At 44.1% G+C, this 20,052-nt stretch overlaps 1 protein-coding gene across 1 annotated transcript in view; it reads right to left on the bottom strand.

Moving 5' to 3' along the window:
• Nucleotides 1-20,052, bottom strand: part of LOC121547788 (thyroid hormone receptor alpha-like) — a 199,084-nt gene that overhangs the window by 85,322 nt on the left and 93,710 nt on the right. The window contains exon 2 of the mRNA XM_041859243.2: nucleotides 14,298-14,377. The gene's annotated coding sequence lies outside the window, so the exon portion shown is untranslated. The remainder of the gene's footprint in view (nucleotides 1-14,297; nucleotides 14,378-20,052) is intronic.

Below are 20,052 nucleotides of genomic sequence, written 5' to 3'. Positions count from 1 at the left end.
CACCCCGTCACTCAAGGAGCGCAGTTGTTGTTACTCGACCACGAGAACAAGTGTTTGTCCAAAAAGACACAATCAGACGTTGATAATAATGCAGGAAAGTACTACACAGTTTGTAATAATTATTCAGGTGTCCACCAGGTCAATTTCTAGAAGAGGCCTAGTTGTTATTGAAGATTAACTTTATTGCTAAGTGCACAGCAGAACAAAATTATGTTGCATCCCTCTCACAAATGTAATAGAAAAAGGCTTTAAAACGTAATAACATCAGTTAATTATGTACATCACAGGTTAAAAGCAGTTACTAGACATAGTTTGTGTGTATATACACACTATCTGTCTGTCTGTCTGTCTGTCTGTCTGTCTATATATATATATATATATATATATATATATATATATAAAAGTCACTGGTTGTGTGTTGAGGGGGAATTACAGTGAGCTAAGAAGTCTGATTGCAAGTTATCAAATTAAACTTTATTTTTTGGACCCAGGGCCTCAATTCCCTCTGTGTGGGGACAGCGCATCTGACGAGCAGCAACAGCCCATCAAGCGACGGAGGATGCTGGGACCAGGAGAACAACAGAGGTTGGCTATAGAGGTAAGTTGTGATGTAATTGTCAGTGTTTCCCCATAGAACTTTTTTCAGGCCTGGTAGTATGTAGCCAAAACCCTGAACAATCAGCACCTTGGTAATCATATACTTGAGTTGGACATAGGCATGTGTCAGTCAGGATCACTTGCATCAAAAATAGCTTAATTGCAAATTAAAGCTGATGATGTATCTTTTACAGGTATGTGATACCATCCTGAGTCATGCCAAAGAGAGGTTCTCCTTCACCCAGCACCTCATCAGCGCAACACTATTGCACGGAGAGTTGTTCCCACAACACAGTGTGAAGTTCCCGATACAGCGCTTGAAACAACCGTGGAGGCGTACCCCCATGTTGAACAAGGCCAAGCTCAAAACCGAACTGTCCCTCATCTATGAGAACAGTGAGTTCAAGGCTTGTAGTGGTGCAGTGCCCCTGTACCAGTTCTTCATGGAGAACAACCTTCAGAGCACTTTCACAGAGACTGCCAGCCTCCTCAAGATCCTCATCACCACACCCATGACAACTGCTGAGTCAGAAAGGTGCTTCTCTACACTGAAAAGGATCAAGACCTTCCTGAGAAACAGCATGACACAGGATCGCCTGAACGCTCTGGCCATGCTCTCCATGGAGAAGAAACTTGTCAGGGACATTCCTGACTTTAATCAAAGGGTCATTGAGAGGTTTGCCACTCAGAAGGACAGACGGGCAAAATTCCTGTACAAATAAGATGACAGACACACACACACAGAGCAGCTCTGGCCGCATGTTTCTTTGTATATAGTTGACCTTAGCATAAAAAAATCCAGTTATATATGGTACTCTAGAAAGTCTTAATAGTGTCTTTGCTAATATTACTGTATATATGTTGTTTTGTATCAATTAATTGTTGCAGTTCTGGAGCACATTAACAATTAGTCACATTTAGTATGATCATAAAATACTGTATGCTATTCTTCCAGTCAAAGGTTTGAGTTCATCCACTTGATATCCATTTCTATATTATACATCCTTTTATACAGTGTAAGATTTCCTATAAACTTTATAATAATTTCATGTTATTGTCCACTTTCCACTCTGTTCTGACAGCATGCCTGTTGCGTTGCCTGTTTACTACCAATGGTAAAAAGTTCACTTTAAATGCAAATGAAAGGCTTGGGTTTGTGTAATATGTTTTTGTGTAAGAATGCCTCAACTTTTTAATATTGGCATTAAATAATTACTGAATGTTTCACTGAGCACTGCTGTCCTGCAGTTTGTGTTAAAATATATCGCGATGGTTACAGGAAAAAAAAAGTATGGCACAGCCCCACCGAGAATATTTTTCACCAGCCGCCACTGCTACTCAGTACCAAGAGCTTTTTTCCCCAACGTCCTCCTCAGCGTTATCAGACTCCAAAACATCCAGGTTGTATTGTTTTTCCTCTGGAATAGTGTTCAATACACATAGTTGGGTGACTGGTACAATACATGCGGCTCAATTCACAGTGGTTTCAGAGACTCGCAATAAGAGCTACGACGCTAATGTTCTCTGGGTGTCACTGAATAGACTGATACCCCATGTCATTGATCCATAATCCATAGGTAAGGCTGTACATGGAAATAAATATGCCCCCAATGCAATTCTAAAGTCTAATACATCCAGTGTGATTTCAACAGATTTTTGTCAAATGAACAAAATCAATTATTTTGTTGAATTTATATAACAACAATCCAACCTCGTTTAGCATGATCCATGGCATAATTCCACTATTCGTATTCATTTGCATCACTGTCAATTACATACTTTTATTTTGAAGGCTAACCGCAAATTCCACCATTGTGGCTAATCCTTATTGTGGCTAGCTTCACATATTACCACCATTAATCAAATTAGAACAGTTTCATAAATTAGGGGTATTTTAGATGATGACACCTAGCTAGATAGTTAGCTAGCTAACTATAGCTACTGAAATTAATTATGTCGTTTTGGGGAAGAACATTGTTTGCATCCATCAGCTAACGTTAGCTAGCTTTTTTTTAATGACCAGCACTGTCCAGAGCTTGGGTAAGTTTTAAAAATGTTATTTCACCTTTATTTAACCAGGTAGGCCAGTTGAGAACAAGTTCTCATTTACAACTGCGACCTGGCCAAGATAAAGCAAAGCAGTACGATAAAAACAACAACACAGAGTTACACATGGGATAAACAAAACATACAGTCAATAATACAATAGAAAATCTATATACAGTGTGTGCAAATGTAGTAAGTTATGGAGGTAAGGCAATAAATAGGCCATAGTGCAAAATAATTACAATTTAGTATTAACACTGGAGTGATAGATGTGCAGAAGACGATGTGCAAATAGAGATACTGGGGTGCAAATGAGCAAAATTTGGGGCAGGTGCGCGAGACAAAACTTTACCAGCATCATAGCATACGTATCGATGAGTCCTTGTGACATATGAAATACGAGTGATAGTGTAATCAATGTGTAATAACTACGTAAAAATGTATGAACGTGTAAATTATTATGTGACGTGCAGTCATATTCAGGTCCTGATTGGTCAACAAGCTTATTTGACACGTCAAATAGTGTGACGTGTATCTTTTTTGACACCAAAGACCCAAACGGCGTTCAATATTTGTGGGCTGTTCGGGCACACATAATTTTTTCTCGAGGCCAGCCGAAGTTTGGGAGCCCCTTCGTCCGTGATTGGTCAACTGTAGGGATTCTTCAATAAATGCTTTGTTGTCATCAACAAGAGATGACTCCTTTTCATGCACATTTTTTCATTAAGAAATAATTGTCCAAAAATCTTAGTTAGATGTAATATTGCGCGACTAAGATCACCCTTTGCAAAAACGTCAAAATTAATGACAGTTTTCTTGAGTTACCTTAGATTCATTCTGACTATTTTGAGGAAGTGAATACTGGCTACGGCGTTTCAAAATGGACACACAGTACTATTGTTGTTTTTTTCTCGTTTCTAAGCCACAGTCTTTTAAACGAGCATGTGAGCACACTCGTTCAGTTCGCCTAGCCGACTTCGGCTAGCTGCCAGCTGAACTGAAGGGGAAGCAGAAAAAAAGTAACAGGGGAAAGAGGGAGGGAGTGAGAAGAAAAGGGGAAGGAGAGAGCGAAAACAGAGAGATAGCCTGGTGACTCTCTCCATGTAGCCTTGTCTCTGGGGCATACTGTGTAATCACTAATCAGAGTAATTAAATGACTAAACAGATAGACAGTAACGGCCCTGATACAGTCACCCAGCACTAATCCTCATCACCACGGGAGGCTCAGCTAAGCACAGATCCTGGGTCAGTTTCCTGTAGTCACTTTGGGAGTTTGGGGTTGTGGTTGTGTTGCTGAAAGCTGATCGTAGACCTGTGTTTGTGGACTATGTCTCATTACAGTGTCTAAATGATCTATGATGAATGTGGTAAAAAGAGTATCTACACAAAACAACACACTAACCAAGTCCTATTGAACATCTTAGGCTGACCATTCATTACTTTTCACTAACTTTTTCTCTCAATTAACCGTTGCCGTGTAAAGTGAGTAACCAAGCATTCCATTGACTTGATTGATCTGTGAATTTGAACTAGCAGATCTAAACCTAGCAAATAACATTTATTAGTGTGGCAATCCATGTCCCGTGTATCGGGCTATCAGCACAGTCCAGAGAACAAAGAACTGGCTGTACAGCATTAGAGCAACTCTTAAAGTCATTTCTGCACTATTCCGCATCCCACCTCAGACATTTGATGTCTCAGGATATGAAAATGGCCAGACAGTCACATTCAAGAGCCGTTTTATAGAAAAATCACAGATTTTAATAACCGCTCAGCATGTGTGAGAGTGATGTCATCAACACTCGCCAGTCACCAAGGTGAATACTGTAACTCAGCTGGCCATCTTGTTGGAAAACGCAGCCTTTCCCAAAAATTCTGGTTTCCTGCTTCATATGGATGGAGAAAGCGGCGCAACACATTTTGGCAATGTAACAAAGATGTTATTATTTCCCTCGAAAGGTAGGGATCTTAAAAACATAGGTTTTCCTGAAAGGTTGCACATTTTGGTATTAAAAAGCAAAGTGGGAATATTTACAGTCTGTCACATTTGAGCCTATAATGGGCAGTAAATAGCTGAACAAAACACCTGTATATATGCTTGAATGGATGCTCGCACAAATAAGCGTGTGCACACACACACACACAGTAGCTGTTTTTGGGTCGACTCCAGGACCAGCTTTCTCAATAAACAATAATTTTACAGCAGGAAAGCAGTGTTTTGTTAATGAAGTGAGGCGATGGTGGCATTGTGAAGAGGAGTGAGGGATGGAGGAGAAGGAGGAGTAGAGGAGAGATGTGAAGGCATTAACCTTCCTGCGATCAGAGAAGGAGAGAGGAAGTTGAAAACAATTGTCTCAGATTGAATTATCGATTTCTCTTTGGAAATGTATGGGCAGGATAAATGAACTCAGAGCTCTCTACATCTCTGGGCCAACAATGCAATACAGTACTATTTTGCAACATGTGTGGGAGTAAGATTTTAATTTAATACTGTATGCGCTCTATTTTGGTAGTTTCATCCACATTAAGGCTATTTGACATATTATAGCGTGGAACCACGCCAATGAAAACAGGCGTAGTAGAGTGGAGTGTTTCTACGGTACATATACACTACCAGTCAAAAGTTTGGACACACCTACTCATTCATGGTTTTTTCTTTATTTTTACAAATGTTTTACATTGTAGAATAATAGTGAAGAAATCAAAACTATGTAATAACACATAAGAATCATGTAGTAACCAAATAAGTGTTCAACAAATCAAAATATATTTTACATTTGAGATTCTTCAAATAGCCACCCTTTGCCTTGATGACAGCTTTGCATACTCTTGGCATTCTCTCAACCAGCTTCATGAGGTAGTCACCTGGAATGCATTTCAATTAACAGGTGTGCCTTCTTAAAAGTTGATTTGTGGAATTTATTTCCTTCTTAATGCATTTGAGCCAGTCAGTTGTGTTGTGACAAGGTAGGGGGGCTATACAGAAGATAGCCCTATTTGGTAAAAGACCAAGTCCATATTATGGCAAGAACAGCTCAAATAAGCAAAGAGAAACGATCATCATTACTTTAAGACATGAAGGTCAGTCAATACGGAACATTTCAAGAACTTTGAAAGTTTCTTCAAGTGCAGTCGCAAAAACCATCATGCGCTATGATGAAACTGGCTCTCATGAGGACCGCCACAGGAATGGAAGAAATTGAAGCCCAAATAGAGTTCACAGAGTTCAAGTAACAGACACATCTCAACATCAACTGTTCAGAGGGGACTGTGTGAATCAGGCCTTCATGGTCGAATTGCTGCAAAGAAACCACTACTAAAGGACACCAATAAGAAGAAGAGACCTGCTTGGGCCAAGAAACACGAGCAATGGACATTAGACCGGTGGTCTGAAGTCCAAATTGGAGATTTTTGGTTCCAACCGCGTGTCTTTGTGAAACGCGGTGTGGGTGAACGGATGATCTCCGCATGTGTATTTCCCACCGTAAAGCTTGGAGGAGGAGGTGTTATGGTGTGGGGGTGCATTGCTGGTGACACTGTCTGTGATTTATTTAGAATTCAAGGCACACTTAACCAGCATGGATACCACAGCATTCTGCAGCGATACGCCATCCCATCTGGTTTGGGCTTAGTGGGACTATTATTTGTTTTTCAACAGGACAATGACCCAACACACCTCCAGGCTGTGTAAGGGCTATTTTACCAAGAACGAGAGTGATGGAGTGCTGCATCAGATGACCTGGCCTCCACAATCCCCCGACCTCAACCCAATTGAGATGGTTTGGGATGAGTCCTGAGTGAAGGATAAAGCAGCCAACAAGTGCTCAGCATATGCGGGAACTCCTTCAAGACTGTTGGAAAAGCATTCCAGGTGAAGCTGGTTGAGAGAATGCCAAGAGTGTGCAAAGCTGTCATCAAGGCAAAGGGTGGCTATTTGAAGAATCTCAAATATAAAATATATTTTGATTTGTTTAACACTTTTTTGGTTACTACATGATTCCATATGTGTTATTTCATAGTTTTGATGTCTTCACTATTATTCTACAATGTAGAAATTAGTAAAAATAAAGAAAAACCCTTGAATGAGTAGGTGTGTCCAAACTTTTGACAGGTACTGTACATGTGAATGCTATAGGTTAGTCTATAGGTTAGGCATTACCACCGAACAACCACCTTGTTGACACACACCGCCATCGAGAGGATTGATTACGTACCACCTTCAACGCTAGACCTATCATTAATATGATCTGAGCCGCGAAGAGAACGCAAAAAGGCACAAAATAAGCATCTAAGGGGGATTTTTGACATTCGAAAATAGAGATGAAATCCCAAGGGGAAATAACTGGGTTTGGGTTGAACCACAGACAGCAGCAAAACTGGGCCTCGCTTGTGCGTGCTGCTGCAAATGAACACATACGCAAGAGCACGCACATAAGCACACACGTATGTGCACGTACACACGCACACAAACAAGCAAATACAGTCGCAATAGTGTGGTGGCGGGTCGTCAACAGTTTGGATTTTGTCCCCCTAATGTATTCAATCTTCAGTAGTAGCCGCGCAAGGATAAAAAGGTTGCTTACTTGACATGAGGTGTGGACTGAATTCTCCTAGCTAGGACACGTCTATACAGTGCACACTCTATACTGGCAGCGCTGGTCTGTTTACCAGGAAACCATTTCTTATTGCAGAGTGGCATATCGCACAGGGAGGGTACAATCAATGAGCTGTGAAAGGGAGAAGCTAACCGCTAGCCCTCTAGGCATTAATGCTGCTATACACTTCCTACTGGAGTTTAGCCTCAAATCAAAATCAAATCAATTTGTATTGGTCACATGCGCCGAATTCAACAGGTGTAGACTTTACAGTGAAATGCTTACTTACGAGCCCATTCCCAACAATGCAGAGTTAAAAAGTAAGACAAATATTAACTAAATAAAAAAAGGAAATAGTAACACAATAATTTTAGCAGACGCTCTTATCCAGAGCGACTTACAGGAGCAATTAGGGTTAAGTGCCTTGCTCAAGGTCACATCGACAGATTTTTCACCTAGTCGGCTCAGGGATTAGAACCAGCAACCTTTCGGTTACTAACACAACGCTCTTAACCACTAAGCTATATACAAGGAGTACCAGTACTCAGACAATGTACAGGGGTACGAGGTAATTGAGGTAATTGAGGTAATACAGCATGTACATGTGGGTAGGGGTAAAAGTGACTAGGCAATCAGGATATATAATAAACAGAGTAGCGGCAGCGTATGTAAAGTGTGTTGTACAGGCACCATTAGTCAGGCAGCCACAGCCCCTGGGCTCTTTCGAGTCTTCTCCACTTTCACACACATAATGTATATCTTTGCAGAAACAGCGTGTACAGACATACACCCACAACTACCGCTCCAGTGTAGTGAATGCCTCGAACTGGGAGAGGAGAGGGTCCACAGACAGTACTTTACAGACTGTACTATTCTCTTTCCTGCTTGCCTGACTGCCAGTGTGTGAGTGAGGGGAGGTATGGTTTGAGGCTGCAATTGTTTACTGTTCTGATAGTGTGTGTGTGTGTCTTGAAATAGGTGTGTGTGTGAGCGTGTGTGTGTGCACTTGTGTGAGTATGTGAGAGTATGTGCATGGGTGGCTTTGGCCTGCCATTACCGTGAAAGCCTTCACAAGCAAGTGTGTGTTCTGTGTGGGCATGTGTGTATGGTGGTGGCAGGTGGCTGGTGAGAACAGGGCCTAGATACGGTGCAGAGCGTTGGGGATCTCCAGTAGCCAGCTGTGGAACAGGGGGTTGAGTCGGGCATTGGCTGGTGTCCACAGCCTGGCTTCTGTCACTGATAAGGGCATGAGGACTGTGTCAACATGCAGGTGACAGTTCTATGGCTCTTGGTCCCAAATAACCAGTGAGGCAGGGGGGTGAGAGGGGTGGCCAACCCTCTTCCTGAAGAGCTACTGTAGGTAGGCTGGAGATCCTGCTCTATTCTAACACACATTACTCAGCTAACCAGAGCCTGATGAGTAGCTGATTAGCAAAATTTGCTGTGTTCGAGCAGGGTTGAAGCAAACGCCTGCACGACACAGACACACACACACACCTCCGCACATAAGAGAAGGTAAGACCAGCATACACACAGTAAGTTGTTTGGACCACACAGGAACCCAAAGCCAAACATACAGGGGATCTAGATGGACAGATACATGTTTATAGACAACATCCCAGATATACAGCAGTTCACCGAGACCATATGTTATTATGTCCTTGTTAACTCCAGCACCAGTATCCTACAAGGCATTAGAAGAACACCAACATAGGATCATTAAGTGTTGTTAGTAAATGTTAGGCTGGTACCAGAGGAGGCTGGTGGAAGGAGCTATAGGAGGATGGGATAATTGTATAGACAGGAATGGAATCAATGGAACGGTATTATCAAACATATGGAAACTACGTTTGACTCTGTTCCATTTATTAAATTCCATCCATTACAATGAGCCCATCTTCCTGTAGCTCCTCCCACCAGCCTCCTCTGGCTGTTACACTATTATGTTTTGTTGAAGGAAATTGCTGTAGCCTACCTACAACACGGTGTAAGGTTCTGTATTTATTTTCTTAGTTCACCTTGTGTTCTTGTACGTAGCCCTGTTTCTTTGTGTTCTTGAACATAGCCCTGTCTTTCATTTTTGTTCATTGATTTCACCTGTGTTAGTTACTCACCTGGTCTCATCAGCTCCTTATTTAGTTCAGTTCATTCTGTTTGTGCCTTGTGAGGTATTGTTCGTTTTGACTCTACTAAGCATTTTCCTAGCTCGTTTGTGAGAACCAGTTATAGCCTTCAGTCCTAGTTTTTGATTCACCTGCCTGTTTGCCTACCTGTGTATGACCATTGCCTGCCTGTGACCACGATTCCTGCCTTCTGCAAAGGCGAAATAAACGCCTGCCACGATCTGCGCGTGAATCTACACCTTTTTCTCCCTGAGTATTCATTACACACGGGTCATCCAATTATATTACACAACCACATTGCCATGGTGACATTCTCTTGTTAGGATCAGAAATTTGACCCCTTTTGTGGTGAAAAAATAACCCTTGTATCGTCGTGGCAACTCAAATAATCTATTTGAAATGTTGGAATCTGTTGGATGGAATCCATTAAGCATGATTATTATGGTAAAAGGCAGCATTTCATAGTGCAGCTATGACCACCATGAGATATGTCAGGCATATTACATCCTTGTTCATGTCCACTTGCTGTTTCGACACTGTTTATAATGCGGGAACACTTTTTATAATATGGGGTCACTGTGGAGCAGTTTAAAAGGACCAGGCGGTAGGGTATCTATCGATTAGCTAACGACCTTGATCCACAGTGCCAGTTGCCATGGGCCACGTATAGGTCTGCATGTTCACACACACACAGTCCAAAGGGTGAATCTAAAGCGTGTCGCCAGGCTGTCACTGCCAAGTCAACAGTAAAATGCCTCATGTTCAATACCAGGCCTTTACAATGTTTTGTCTGCCCCGGTTGGAATGCTCTTCAATTTATTATCTGTGAAAAAGTCAGCTGCTTGCCTCCATACCCGGCCTGATGAGCATAAATCAGAAGGAGCATCACTCTCTTGACCCAAATACTGTACATTTAGACAGTTATGGGTCATATATAGGTTATAGGTCAGGGGTCGGCAACAGGCAGCCCGCGGGCCAAATGTTTGGTAAAAAAAGACTTTAAAATCCCCATGAATTCAGCTAAAAATGAGTTTAATTTTCCCACGAATAAAATAAAAAAAGACACGTGATTGTGTCTCAATGTAATCAAGGTATGAAATTATTGTTATTTTCAAATTCAATATCTTTTTGCGCTTAGTTGTGGTGAATTTGCAGTGTACAAATTATTATAATTATGTTCCGGCCCCCCGACCATCCGCTCCGACAGAAATCAGCCAGCGACTGAATCTAGTTGCCTACCCCTGTTATAAGTTATCATGTAGATGACATGACACAGCCAGACTGTCTGTCTGTCTCTCTGTCTGTCTCTCTGTCTGTCTGTGTGTCTTTCTGTCTGCCTGTCTGTTATAATAGGATTCCTTATTTAGTGGATTGATTATTTGCCCAGCACCAGTATTCATTTCGGGATTAACTTTGTTTGAATAATGGAGCCCAACAGATTATCTATCAAAGAATGAACTCAATAATTTCAATTCTGCACCAATCCTGCTGCTGAGAGAGTCTGTGTGAGTGAGTGAGTGCGCTCGCTCGTGTGTATGAGTCAGAGGAGGCTGGTGGGAGGAGCTATAGGAGGACGGGCTCATTGTAATGGCTGGAATGGAATCAATGGAACGGTATCAAACACTTCAAACATATGGAAACACATGTTTGACTACGTTCCATTGATTCCATTCCAACCATTACAATTTGCCCGTCCTCCTATACCTCCTCCAACCAGCCACCTCTGGTATGAGTGTAGGCCTAAGCGGGCGTGCAATGCGTGTGTGTATGAATGTAAGCGTGTGTGTGCGACACGTACATGTGTGTGCAAACACTGCAGACTTTGTCAGCAGCAGTCTTGCTGCAACAGGTGAGATTTATGAGGTGTTAAGAATGTTTGCCTGAAACCCAGCAATGGGACTCTGGGATTCTGGGGGCTGCTGCCTACGCCTCTACCTAACACCCCACCCTCCTCGAAAAAACACCCTCCCCTAACCCCACACATACACCCCACCCTCCTCGAAACCCCTTAACCCTAAAGCGGGAGCTTCTGATGTCTTGTAACACCAATACTACTCCCCTACGTCCTCCTCCACCCATCGTTCAGGCAAAACACACCTTCTAAATTATCCCCCAGACACATTCAGCTTCCCCTTTTCTCTCTTGAATGAGGAAGTATCTCCTCCTATAGGAGAATGGAAATATATCTCACTTTCATCGACGGCAGCTTCGGTTACATTTTTTGAAGAAATTATTTTTGAGGCATTTGGAGGAGAACGATAGTTACCCCCTATGCCTAATGTCAGTCTAACATCTAGCATATTTAGACAGACCTGTGGTTTAAGCAAGAAAAGCAAAAGTTTGCAAGTATGGCCCCTGTTAGTTCAAGAAATAAGTAAATTAAAATTCAACTCATGAAGAGAAAAGTCCATATAGAACAAGAATGTCCAATTTCAACCACAACCAGCATTTACCACAATTCCACCAAATACTGTATCGGGACGCAAATTGAAAGTCTTAAATTGCAATGACGGTCAAAACAAAAACACATAAATTGTCTAACCTCCTAGACAGGGCATTTGGATTTATGTATCCATGGACACCCTATTCCCATATTATTCCCATAAATCCCAATATTCCAGAGTGGGAGTAGGGGGCGTGAGCCGGGCAGACACACAAGGCCCCGGCTCTGGGAATGTGCCTCTTTGATTTCCTGCACTGGGCTAGCGGGAGGCGGGAACAGTTACCGTTAATATCAGGACCCTGACTTTAACACCACACTGCAAACACACACCATTTTGGAAAAGAGAGAGCGAGGGAAGCATAGAGGGAGAGAGACGGAGGGAGGGAAAAAATCATACATATTTTCACAGTAGGATGAAGGCAGCATAAGAACCTATTTGGAAATACTTGGCATCCGATCAGTGGGAGTCGATACATCTCCCTGCAGACTGGGCTATAAGTTATACCGCCTGAGTGTGTGAGAGAGAGAAAGGTGAAAGAATGTGTGTGTGTGTGTGTGTGTGTGTGTGTGTGCATCCGTGTAGAGGGCTGACACCATCGCGGCGCGGTCAACATTTTTCATGCTGCGGGCGGGAGCAGACGGGCGGTCAGACAGACAACTTTCAGATAAAAATATTATTTTGTCCCGCAGATTAGGCTACTTGGAAACGGTTGTCTTTCTGTTTTGTATGTTATGCGTTAGCCAATTTATTGTATTTAAATCACCTAAATTCAGAGACTCTCATCATTCACTGCTTGAAGTTCAGTATCACCTCTCCTCGTTGAGAGATCAAGTGCACCTATAGGCTATATATGTGGTCTCAATTAAATGCATGGGCAAAGCACGGGGCAGTTATGCTTCCGAGAAAATGTACTTCCTAAATATGATTAAGCTATAGTTTAGGCCTACTAAATATTGATCACCCATATTTGTCTCTGCCTGGAAATTATTCCGCTCCTATGCTATATAAACTATATTATGCAAAACAGAAAATGCAAGTGTCCGTTCTCACTCCGACTCTGGCTCTCTATCAAACTACGCCTAGCCTATTGGCTGATCTAGCCCAGTAATACTGATAGCCTAATATACACTATATAGCCAAAAGTATGTGGGCACCTGCTCTTCGAACATCTCTTTCCAAAATCATGGGCATTAATATGGAGTTGGTCCCCCCCTTTGCTGCTATAACAGCCTCCACTCTCCTGGGAAGGCTTTCCACTAGATGTTGGAACATTGCTGCGGGGATTTGCTTCCATTCAGTAGATGTTGGGCGATTAGGCCTGGCTCGCAGTCGGCGTTCCAATTCATCCCAAAGTTGTTCGATTGGGTTGAGGGCAGGGCTCTGTGCAGGCCAGTCAAGTTCTTCCACACCGATCTCGACAAACAATTTCTGTATGGACCTCACTTTGTGCACGGGGGCAATGTCATGCTGAAACAGGAAAGGGCCTTCCCCAAACTGTTGCCACAAAGTTGGAAGCACAGAATCGTCTAGAATGTCATTGTATGCTGTAGCATTAAGATTTCCCTTCACTGGAACTAACGGGCCTAGCCAGAACCATGAAAAACAGCCCCAGACCATTATTCCTCCCCAACAAACTTGGCACTATACATTCAGGCAGGTAGTGTTCTCCTGGCACCCTGCCAGATGGTGAAACGTGATTCATCACTCCAGAGAATGCGTTTCCACTGCTCCAGAGTCCAATGGCGGCGAGCTTTACACCACTCCAGCCGACGCTCGGCCATGGAAACCCATTTCATGAAGCTCCCGACGAACAGTTATTGTGCTGACGTTGCTTCCAGAGGAAGTTTGGAACTCTGTAATGAGTGTTGCAACCGAGGACAGACGATTTTTACGCGATACACACTTCAACCCTCGGCGTCCCGTTCTGTGAGCTTGTGTGTCCTACCACTTCGCGGTTGAGCCGTTGTTGCTCCTAGATGTTTCCACTTCACAAAAACAGCACTTAGAGTTGACCGGGGCAGCTCTAGCAGGGCAGAAATTTGACAAACTGACTTGTTGGAAAGGTGACATCCTATGACAGTGCCACGTTGAAAGTCACTGAGCTCTTCAGTACGGGCCATTCCACTGCCAATGTTTGTCTATGGAGATTGCATGGCGGTGTGCCCGATTTTATACACCTGTCAGCAACGGGTGTGACTGAAATAGCCGAATCCACTAATTTGAAGGGGTGTCCACATCCTTTTGGCCATGTAGTGTAATGGCTATGTGAGAATATCTGGTAATTTAACCTATTTCTTGGCACATTTTGACATTGCCTATAAGGCACAAAATTGCTGGGACCATGGCTGCCAAGCGAGCTGTCTCACATACAGTATCCCTAAAATAACATTTGCGGGACTGCGGTCGGGTTCGGGACCAGTGTATGTGTGCGTACAGTACACAGACATACCGCATACAGCTATAGGGGAAGAGAAGCAGCCAGTAGAACCTACCAGTATCCTGTTGTGTGTGTGTGGAGGTTAATGATCTCCCCAGGCCTGTAGTTTGTTCTGTGGGACCGCTGGCCTCCGCCCTGTGAGAAATAAACAGAGGATTGTTCAGAAGGGGGTGAGGAGGAGAGGACGTACAGCACAGTGGGAGGGGAGGAATACAAGCATATGGAAAACCAACAGTGCAAGGAAGGCAGTACACAGACCAATTGGGACAAGACACCCCACCACGGCTACTCTCCCTCTAGTTCTATCTTTCACTCTCTCTCCTTCCCTCTCTTTTTTCTCACTCTCTCTTCCACTCTCTCTCTATCCTCTCAATCCCTCTCTCTCTTATTTCCCTCCCTCCCACCCACCCTCTCTCTCTCTCTCTCTCTCTCTCTCACACCCTCCCTCCCTCCTTCTCCAAAGCCTCCTCACACCGGATCTCCTCCCGACGTCTCGAAGGGGGAAATAATATCTTGCTGCTTTCTAGAGTAACAAGACTATGTACCGCACAAAGATATTAAATGTGTCTACTATAGGTCTGCGTTTGCCCCATACTTACAGCACAACTCAGCTCCAATAACGGACACGACACAGCTATCTCTATGAATCTCACCTCTCCATGCATGCTTCTCTCTTGTAATAGCACCATGTTACTGTAATCCAAGCTCCAGAGGCAAGTATTAACATGCATGTTCTCAATCTCCCTACCACCTGTAGCGCTCTGCTCTGCTCTAATCTGCTGCTAATGTCTGCCATACCTGTTGCCTGCAGCAACGCAGGCAGCCATGAGTCGTATCTTTGGCCCATGCAAAGCCTGCTTAATGGGGCTACAGATTGTGCTACGCAGAATAACAAAGTGTTCAGAAATAGACATTACGGCATGTTTGGTGAAGATGGGGCCGGATAAGCATGCTATGGCGCATTTTCACTGAGGATTTACCCCAGACTTTTCTGTTTCCATCTACACGGGCCTGCATCCGTGTCTCAGGCCACTGGTACTTTTCAGCTGGCATTTACATAACAATGGCTAACCGTGAACTTTAACACCTTCTCACAAAGCAACAATCTTGAATGATGCAGAGGTTGTTGATAAGACTAGAGCACATTAACATAAAACGCTGGTGGCCCACTGGTGTGGGGGTAAGTCTCAGTGGAAACGTACCACAGTGAGCTAGCTAGCTGGAGCCTGGGATCTCAGATCTGGGTTCTTAGATCTGGGGCTTAATCAGCTCTTGTAAAACAGGACTCCTGTTGTTGCGCTTTTATGGTGTCGTTTGCTTTACACTTAATTGGGCAAAAAAAAGAAAGACGTGACTCTGAGAGGAGGAAGGAGAGAAGAAAGAGAGAATAAGAAGAAGAAATGGTACAGAAAACGGTACAGAGTGGAAACTGTTCCACGGTTCACCGGGAGGAGGAAGCTGTTAATGTCATTACTGTCCCATCGGAAGGGAAGCACCGGGAGGAGGGCGTGTGTGTGCCTGTGTATGTGTGTGTGTGTGTGTCTGTCTGTGCGTGCGTGTGTGTGTGTGTGGGGGGGGGATCCCTCCCTCCCTCACAGCAAGAGTAAAAACAGTTCCCAGAAAGCTGCTCCTGTGGAGATGGGATGGAGGGGGTGGGGTGTTGGAGGTAGGGGGGCGTCCTCTCGACATGCCTAATTTGTGCCTGATTAGACAGGGTCAGGGGTCGGGTGCTATGTTTGCTCAGAGGGCCTCATGGGCTTGTAGACAAAAACCTGTGTGTGTGGGTGTGGTTGGTGGTGTGGGAGGGTGTAGTTGAGGAATAGAGGTCAGACATGCCGTGAAAAGGGACTGCACCCAGCTCACTGAGAATAACTCCACCATGTGTTCATGACGAGGCGAGCAGTATATGGGAACAGGGTGAGAGAAGGCTGGGTCAAATACTTCAACCCCTCTTGTCACAGACAGTATGTGACAAGAGTCATCAGTGTGTCCACCACATCAGTCGTGTTAAAAGACCAGATGGATGGAGGAATACAGGGAAAGAGCAAAGCAAGACAAAAAGGAGGAAAAGGAGTGCCTGTCTACTGGTAAAAGACACAGGCTTCAAAGTCAAGTCTCGGTTGCATTACTTTCAGGACGGTGCCAACTCCACTGTTCTTACCTCAGCCCTGTGAAAGGCTGTCTTTGTCAGACTGAAATTCCACTGACAAATCCTGAATTAGCTTGAGGGCTCTTCCCCTGCTGAGTGCTATGAAAAAAACAGCCATGAAAAGAAAAGGTAGCGCCTTGGGATGGAAGGGAGGGAACAATTCACACAATAAAAGAGAAGTCTTATGATGCCCTCTGCTAGAGCTGAGTAGATCTGCTAAGAGGGTTTGGCCATTAAAAGATACAATAAGAAAGCTCTGCCTATAAAGAAAGCGATCAAAGTATCCTAATGCCAAAGGCACTCATGGTCTGTAGCTACATTTACTGTACATCCATTTTCTAAAGCTGATAACCTGTTAGTGAGCCACGAAGCTACAGGCCTATTACTCTATCCAACGTAGATAGGAATCTGCCTGCCTGCTGCTGTTTAGACTGACTTGTCAGGGATGAGTAGCTTCCGTATTGGACTGGAGCGGTTACCTTTTCCCTCGCCATCTGACATCTGCAGCTGGGCGTATGTGTGTGTGTGGCGGGCTGGGCACCGTGGGGTTCGTTAGTGCAGTGACTCGCTCACGCTGCAGATTCACGACGCCTGCCAAGTGTGCTTTTACTGCTACGCACTACTGAACTCTGGGTACAGCTTCCTTGCCAAACACATTGTTGGAGAACAACAAAAATACAGAGTATGTGCAGTGTCTGTATGGTGAGTGTGCAATATTTGTGAATGCATGTGTATTTGTGTGCTGGTAAGCGCAATAGCTTGCGTACGTGCAGACGTGTTATCCCATGTCGAGTTGAAATTATTTTGATGTGGCAAACGATTGTATGCTCATGCTATTTTTGCACTCATAGCCATATCATGTACATGTCCAGTTGTCCATCTGTAGAGACCTCTGTCTAATTTAGGCTAGGCCTGAGATATACACTGAGTATACAAAACATTAAGAACACCTGGTCTCAACTCAATATTATAAGGTGTTCCTAATGTTTGGTATACTCAGTGTATTTTATATATATATATTTTTTTAATTTAACACTTATTTTTCTGAAAACTACATTGTTGGTTAAGGGCTTGTAAGTAAGCATTTCAATGTAATGTCTACACCTGTTGTATTCGGCGCATGTGACAAATAAAATTGGATTGGATTTGCCATGGTAAACAATGAGGTTACGCAGTATTGCAAAAGAAGGTTATGTTTGTGTATCAGACGGTTGCTTCAGAGGTAGACATGATGGTACTTCTTCAGAACGAACAGAAGAAATCATACTACTTTCTATAGAGATGTAATCTACTTTAGCTAATGCTATTTTCCCTGCAGATGACAAGCAATGGAACATGGGATGCACTATGGAAAGCTGACACCTGTTTTATATCCAGCTAATATGTGTCAGGCATTTCTTTGATCATTCTAATTGAATTTCCTAAACACAGCAGATGCGTCTGACGCACTGGTTCTATAGGCTGCAAATTTGTCAGTTGAAAAAGGAGGACGACCATTAACAATGATCTAAGCTATAATGGGCCAGCACTGACAAAAGCATATATCATACAAGGTCAATTGTACTGGGAGCTTCTTTGTGGCTCGAATCTGCGGTCTAAAAATAGAACTTCATACATTCATTTGAAACTGCTCTCGACTGCAATAATTCACAACTTGAAAAGCCAAGAAGACGAGATAAAGAGGGAGTTCAGGTCTCTTCGTGATGGGACATGTGGATGTGGAATCCTCCCTAGGCTACTGGTCAACACACATCTCCACAGGAGAGTGGAGCCCAGGACAGGGGAGGAGTTGTGGGAGAGTACAGTAGGCCTTGGGATATAAGCTCAGTACTCGACGACCTCAACCTCAACGATGACGGATTCCAACCTCAATCTGTTCTGAGAAAAAAAACGTGGAGGGAGATGTCATGAGGGTGACTTCAAAGGTTTGTGTCCCATGTTCACCCTGACTGATCCTTACGATGACAATCTACAGTGGGGGAAAAAAAGTATTTAGTCAGCCACCAATTGTGCAAGTTCTCCCACTTAAAAAGATGAGAGAGGCCTGTAATTTTCATCATAGGTACACGTCAACTATGACAGACAAAATGAGATTTTTTTTCTCCAGAAAATCACATTGTAGGATTTGGTGGAAAATAAGTATTTGGTCACCTACAAACAAGCAAGATTTCTGGCTCTCACAGACCTGTAACTTCTTCTTTAAGAAGCTCCTCTGTCCTCCACTCGTTACCTGTATTAATGGCACCTGTTTGAACTTGTTATCAGTATAAAAGACACCTGTCCACAACCTCAAACAGTCACACTCCAAACTCCATTATGGCCAAGACCAAAGAGCTGTCAAAGGACACCAGAAACAAAATTGTAGACCTGCACCAGGCTGGGAAGACTGAATCTGCAATAGGTAAGCAGCTTGGTTTGAAGAAATCAACTGTGGGAGCAATTATTAGGAAATGGAAGACATACAAGACCACTGATAATCTCCCTCGATCTGGGGCTCCACGCAAGATCTCACCCCGTGGGGTCAAAATGATCACAAGAACGGTGAGCAAAAATCCCAGAACCACACGGGGGGACCTTGTTATGATTTACCAGTATTAGAACCCAAATGCAGACAAGTACACCAAGCCAGAGAAGGTTTAACAGGTTTATTTAAAATGTTCAATAGTCCAGGTTTCCAATAATAGGGGAAGAGCAAGTCCAGGTTACAGGGAGGGTAACAGATCCAGGTCAGGGCAGGTGTGGTACCGTAATGTCCTAGTGTCCGTGGTGAGTCCAAAGAGAGGTCCAGTAGTGGAGAGCAGGATGGTGGTGGCAGGGGTGAAGCGGAGGCAGGAGTCAGCTTCCAAATATATGGTCGTCTTGACTATGATCTGACGATGAGTGGTAAGTTTGACCGGGTCTTAAAGGCTGAGGTGATTATGGTGAATGAGCTGCAGCTGGAACCCTGACTCCCGCACACCAGGCTTCACTCCTGCAATCAAGGACAGACAGAAGGGAGGGAGAGAGCAGAGAGAGAGCTACCTAGCAGCAGTAGGCCTAACAGTACCCCCCCCTCTACGGACGCCACCTGGCGGCCGACGGGGTTTATCGGGATGTAACCTATGAAACTCTCGGACCAGAGCAGGATCCACAATGAAGCTCCTGGGCACCCAGGAACGTTCCTCAGGACCATAACCCTCCCAATCCACCAGGTACTGAAAACCACGACCCCGGCGGCGAACATCCAGAAGTCGCCGGACAGTGTAGACCGGACCCCCACCCATGATCCTGGGCGGAGGAGGGGGACGAGAGGGCGGGCACAGAGGGCTAACCGACACAGGCTTAATCTGGGAAACATGAAAGGTGGAATGAACCCGTAGGGAGGCAGGAAGCTGTAGCTTAACCGCGCAGGGGTTAACAATAGACAGTATCTTGAACGGTCCTATAAAACGAGGCGCCATCTTCTTAGACTCCACCTTCAATGGAAGGTCCCGTGACTTCAGCCATACCTCTTGACCAGGAGAGTAACCGGGAGCCTGGGACCGGTGACGGTTGGCTTGCCTCTGCATGTACGCCGAAGCTCGGGACAGAGCTACCCTGGCCTTCCTCCAGACCTTGAAGCAGCGGCGCATGTGGGACTGCACCGAGGGTACCGCCAGTTCCCTCTCTTGAGAAGGGAACA

This window comes from Coregonus clupeaformis, chromosome 1 (assembly GCF_020615455.1).
Source record: "Coregonus clupeaformis isolate EN_2021a chromosome 1, ASM2061545v1, whole genome shotgun sequence".
Classification (NCBI taxonomy): Eukaryota; Metazoa; Chordata; class Actinopteri; order Salmoniformes; family Salmonidae; genus Coregonus; species Coregonus clupeaformis.
The sequence above is the reverse complement of the archived record's forward strand: the minus strand, read 5'-3'. Positions and strand labels throughout refer to the sequence as shown.